The sequence below is a fragment of the Sapajus apella genome, unplaced genomic scaffold (genome assembly GCF_009761245.1).
Source record: "Sapajus apella isolate SASKATOON/1434 unplaced genomic scaffold, GSC_monkey_1.0 scaffold10, whole genome shotgun sequence".
Lineage (NCBI taxonomy): Eukaryota > Metazoa > Chordata > Mammalia > Primates > Cebidae > Sapajus > Sapajus apella.
In genome coordinates, this window is record NW_022436950.1 from 20,210,899 (window position 1) to 20,216,898 (window position 6,000).

The window sequence follows — 6,000 nt, forward strand, 5'->3', positions numbered from 1 at the left end:
CCAGGAGCCCTCTTCGCGGTCTGGCTTGACGGAGTCCCTGGGTATTTGCTCCAGGCTCTCTCCTCCGAGCGCGCCTGGCCCCCAGACGACCCACTGCAGGGAGTCAGGTTACCCCTGCACTCAGTCCCATTTCCCTTCCTCCTTCCTCTCAGACCCCTCATCCCTGCCCGGCTTGGCTGGGAGGGGAGGAAGAGGAACGGTCTTGGTGAGATGCCTGAGAGGTGGATGGGGAGACAGGCCCAAGTGGAGGTGAGCAGACAGTTCCGAAGAGGGACCCTGGCCTCCCCCGGCGCCTCCATTACAGCTGACTAACAGTAAGACCAGGAGCCTGGGAGTCAGGTGGACTGGGGCCCCAGCGCGCCCTGCCCTTATTTGCTGGGTGACACCAAACCTCTCTCAACCTCCAAGTCCTCATCTGTAAGAATGGGTGGTGGAATAGGGTTGCAATCGGCAGAAAAGAGTGGGCAGGACATTCCAGGCAGAGGGAACGGCATGAACAAAATGAGCCTGATGAAAACACAGGCGTTCTAGGAATTAGAGAGGTTTGGAGGGATTGAACCGCAGTGGGTGGGGTGAGTGGAGGAAGGGAGGTGGGGCCTGGAGTAGGCTTTGGTTGCTAAGTCTTTGGTTTCTCCACCCGGAAAGCAGGGGGCGCCACTGCACAGTTTTAAGCGGCAGAAAAAGCCCGGTGGGAGCTGTGTCTTAGGAGGATCCTCTTGGCAGCCACGAAGTGGAGGATGAATAGAAATGAGGGCCAGTTCAAGTGCTGGTTCTCCGAGGATGGTGTCTGTTAAAAGGCCGGATTCCCAGCCTCCTTGTCCCATGCTGGTTCAGTGGCTGAGCTGGGAGGAATCTGCACATTTAACAAATGACTCAACTGATTCTGATGTGTCTAAAGGTTGCACGTTGAGAAACATCAAGAGTCCAGATAAGACCTTTGTGATGGAACAGTTCTGTATCTTGGCTGGGCATGTGGCTCATGCCGTAATCCCAGCACTTTGGGAGGCCAAAGTGGGTGGATCACTTGAACTCAGGAGTTCAAGACCAGCCTGGCCAACATGATGAAAGCATGTCTCCACTAAGAATACAAAAATTAGCTGTGTGTAGTGGCTCATACCTGTAGTCCCATCTACTCAGGAGGCTGAGGCAGGAAAGTCTCTTGAACTCAGGAGGTAGAGGTTGCCATGAGCCTAGATCACTTCACTGCACTCCAGCCTGGACAACAGAGTGAGACTCTGTCTAAAATAAATAAATAAATAATAATTAAAAAAAAAAACTACAGAACTGTTCTGTATCTTTCTGTATCTTGACACTGGTGGTGGCTACGTGGATCTATAAAAGTGATAAAATTTCATAGAACTAAATGTGCATCTGCACTTGTATACACATACTTAGAGTGCATGTAACACTGGTAGAATCTACAGAAGGTAGGTGGATTATACCAATGCCCCTTTCCTGGTTGTGACGCTGTACTATAGTCATACAAGATGTTACCCTAGGAGGAAACCAAGTGAAGGTTATGCAGGATCTCTCCATACTCTTTCTTTTTTTTTTTTTTTCCCGCATTTCTTTCTTTCTTTATTTTTTTATTTTTTTTCCAGGTTCCTTTTTTTTAAAATTGCATTTCAGGTTTTGGGGCACATGTGAAGGACATGCAAGATTGTTGCATAGGTACACACGTGGCAGTGTGATTTGCTGCCTTCCTCCCCATCACCTACATCTGGCATTTCTCCCCTTGCTATCTCTCCCCAGCTTCCCACCCCCCACCGTCCCTCCCCTATTTCCCCCCAACTGACCCCAGTGTGTAGTGCTCCCCTCCCTGTGTCCATGTGTTCTCATTGTTCAACACCCGCCTATGAGTGAGAACATGCGGTGTTTGATTTTCTGCTCTTGTGTCGGTTTGCTGAGAATGATGGTTTCCAGGTTCATCGATGTCCCTACAAAGGGCATGAACTCATCGTTTTTGATGGCTGCATAATATTCCATGGTATATATGTGCCACATTTCCCCTGTCCAGTCTATCATCGATGGGCATTTGGGTTGGTTCCAGGTCTTTGCTGTTGTAAACTGTGCTGCAATGAACATTCATGTGCATGTGTCCTTATAATAGAAGGATTTATAATCCTTTGGATATATACCCAGTAATGGGATTGCTGGGTCAACATACTATTTCCTATAATTGCATGTGAATCTACAATTATCACAAAGTAAAACATTTTTAAGAAGTCCGAGTGGGAGACCCAGGCCTGACTTTGAGCCCCAAAGGATTCTGAAGCCCAGGAAGGGCTGAGAGGAGCCATGAATCATTCAGAGACAAAGAATGTTATTCTTCCCCTTGCCTACTCTTTGCTGCCCTTATTCTGGGGTACTGAAGTCAAAGAGAAAGAGAGTGTGTAAAAAACACAGGAGGAACCATTTAAACACTGAATTACATCCATAGAGGTTAAGAGCCTTGAAGAATAATTTTTTTTATAATTTGCAAACATTAAAGCTTATGTTTTGTGAGGTGCAGTTCTCTGGGCTTTGACAAATGTGTAGAATCATGTATCTGCCACCCCAGGACCATACAGAGCAATTCCATCACCCCAGATATTAGTTTGTGTATCCCCTTTGGGCTCAGTCACACTCCCCTCCACCAATCCCTGGCAACCACTGATGATGAATTGATTTCTAAAGTGTACATTGAATTCTAGAAGGCGAAAATATGGGGGAAGTCATTGCAAACAGATGGTACATCAAGAAAAAAGGAATAGAGACTATTCAAAAAACAAATAACCCAAAGCCACCCGACACTGTGCCACTAAATGTGTGTGGAATGCAGTGGGTAGACTGTAAATGTTGGCTGGTTAGTTAGTGATCTTGTGATCTTGAGCACGTCACCTAGCATCTCTAAGCCTCAGTTTCCTTATCTGTAGAATGGAGGTAGATAATTAAAACCAACTCAGGATTTAATCATTTATTCATCCACAAAGTATTTCTTTTTTTTTTTTTTTTTTTTTTTTTAATGTGGTCTAAAAAAAATTCTTTTACTTGCACATTTGTGTCTTGGGTTAACTGTGGGGTGAGAAACCTCCTCCTCACTTGCAATCCCAGCTATCTGCATACAATCTAGTCTTGTGGTCTAGCTGTTGACGAGGGGCAGAGGTCGATGCAGGGCTGGCCCCTGAGTGCACCGACATCTTCAGGGCAGGGAGCTCAGACCATGGTTGTACTTGCACTGCTTCAGGACCTCGCTGAAGCCCTCACACAGGGACAGGTCACTCTGGGTGGTGGAACAGTCGAGGAACTGTCTGATCTCATAGGCGCAGGGCTCCATCTGCAGGGGCTGGGAGGCAGCATGGGTGGGGGCCTGCTGGGCGGCAGGCTGGGCCGGCTCCGAGCTCCCCCCGCTGAAGGCTCCGGTCAGGGCACTGCCCATGACATGTCCAACAGCCGAGCCCACGGCTACCCCTGCGGCCGTGGATGCCATCTGAGCCATGAGGCCCGGCTGGCCCGAAGGGGCGGGAGCCGGGGCTGCTGCCGAGGGCGGTGGGTGCGCGGTCGGGTGGGCAGAGGGCGCGGCGGGGCGGCTGACTGGCCGGGCGGCCACGCTGCGGCTTCCCCGAGGCATGGTGGCGGCGGTGGGACCCGGGCGACCTAGAGACGGCGGCGGCGGTTCTGTCCCACAAAGTATTTCTTATTCATCAGCAAATATTTTTGAGTTCCTACTATGTACTGGCACTGTGCTAAGGACTAAGGATACAGCAGTGAACAAAGATTCCTGCTCCCATTTTGCTTTTACTTGAGAAGAGAGACCAACAAAAATAAAAAGAAATAAGCTGGGTGCAATAGCTCACGCCTGCAATCCCTGCACTTTGGGAGGCTGAGGCAGGTGGATCACCTGTGATCAGGAGTTCAAGACCAGCCTGGCCAACATGGCAAACCTCGTCTCTACTAAAAATACAAAAATTAGCCAGGCCTGGTGGCGCACACCTGTAATTCCAGCTACTCCAGAGGCTGAGGCAGGAGAATTGCTTGAACCCTGGTGGCGGAGGTTGCAGTGAGCTGAAATTGTGCCACTGCACTCCAGCCTGGTGACAGAGGGAGACTCCATCTCAATAAAAAGGAAGGAAGGAAGGAAGGAAGGAAGGAAGGAAGGAAGGAAGGGAGGGAGGGAGGGAGGGAGGGAGGGACCTGTAAAGATTGTTAGAAGGAGGTAAGTACTATGGACAAAGCTTAAGGCAGATGTGAGTGTGGTGGGGGACTGCACTTGCAAACAGTGTATAGCTGGAGTTGGTCCCACTGAGAACATTTGAGCCAATCTTGAGTAAGAAAGCAAATGATGCGGATATCTGGGAGGGCCGCTTCAGGCAGAGGTGGGAATATGCCTGGTGAGCTCCAAGAAGAGGCAGAAGGCCAGAGAAGCTGGAAGGAGAAAGGGGAGAGAGGAGGGAAATGGGTCAGACAGGCAGCAGGGGCCAGATGGGCTAGAATTTTGCAGGCCATGGCGCTTTCGTTCATGGAGAAATGAGAAGTCATCTTTGGGTTTTGAACAGAATTACATGATCTGACTTACGTTGTAGTGATGGCATTAAATTATAATATTAAATATTCAAATGAATATTAACTATTTAAAAGGGCCTGGCACAAAGCCTGGAACATGACTTGTCTTCTGCCTTCCTAGATTCATAATTGGGGTGTTCGTTGATTTGCCGGCAGGAGTCTGTGGGCCTGGATAGGGAGGGCTCAGGTCCATGCGAGTCACTGGTGCCCTCTTCTGGGAGGAGCCCACACTATCTGTGACAGCTGGAAGCTGTCAGGCTCTGGCCAGGCCAGGCACTTGGGACAGCTGGCTCCAAGGCATTTGCCTGTCCCTAGTGTGGGCCCCACAGTGCCCTGCAGCCTGGCGCCTGGCGCCTGGCTGGGTACATGTACTGCCAGTCTGCCCTGCAATCACAAGCCTGTGGTGTCATGGAAAGAGATCTGAGCTCCAGTGGCCAAGGAGCCTGGGGCCCGGTCCTCCTTTGCTACAGACTGCTGTGCGACCTTGGCAGGTCACCCTACCTCTCTGGACCACTGGGTACTTCTTAAGCCATAATGATGTACCGCATGCCTGGCACATGGGAAAATCTCAGTAAATGTTCATTAAATCAGTGAATAAAGTGGAGGGGTCATCAGCCCTTCCTGGTGAATATTTAATTTAGATAAAAGTAAGTAAAAGTGCACAGTAGGTATCCATTCATTAAGTATTTAAATATTTAATGAGTACCTACTATTCTTCTGGGCATTCTTCTGGGCACTTGGGATACAGTAGTGAATAAAATGGATAAAAACTCTACCCTTAGGTAGCTGACATTTTAGGTGTTAAATCGAAGGTTATTGATGCACTTGCAGATGTGCCTTGGGAGAGCTTGTGGTGAGAGGGAGGAGGGAAAGGGTGGACGAGTGGAACAGAACACGCACTTCAAAGGACAAGGGGTGAAAAGGTACCCAGAGTGGACACACAGGCAGGAAACTGTTTGCTGAGGCATCAGTCTTGGCATACAGTATCTGCCTCCACAATCCCTTCTGTTCCACCCTGTCTGCTGGGATCAGAGCTTGTCGGGGCCTGGTCCCTTGGGTCCAATGGGGAGCCGGTCAGCATTCTGTGAGCACTGTTGCTTCTCAATGTTCAGAGTCTTGAAGGGTAGGACACCAGAGCCCAAGGAGCAGGAATAGGCTTTGCCATAGAGGTGATAAGGTTATGTGTGGGGATGTGTGGGGGAGGGGCACACTGAAGAGCTGGTTGTCTGTATATGGCCACACAGGACCCAATAGGACCCTTTTTTTTTTTTTTTTTTTTAAGAGACAAGACCTCACTGTCATCTGGAGTGCAGTGGAGCAATCATACCTCACCACATCCTCAAATTCCTAGGCTCCAATGATCCTGCTGCCTCGACCTCTCAAGTAGCTGGGACCACAGGTGCACACCAGCATCAGCAAACCCTGCTTGCTTTTTTTTTTTTTTTTTTTTTTTTTTTT

At 49.3% G+C, this 6,000-nt stretch overlaps 1 pseudogene across 1 annotated transcript; it reads right to left on the reverse strand.

The window, feature by feature from the left end:
• Positions 1–3,005: 3,005 nt before the first annotated feature.
• Positions 3,006–3,663, reverse strand: LOC116551746 (annotated as a pseudogene). Its single transcript, XR_004269058.1, has one exon. The product of XR_004269058.1 is annotated as a coiled-coil-helix-coiled-coil-helix domain-containing protein 10, mitochondrial pseudogene (transcript).
• Positions 3,664–6,000: the final 2,337 nt, after the last annotated feature.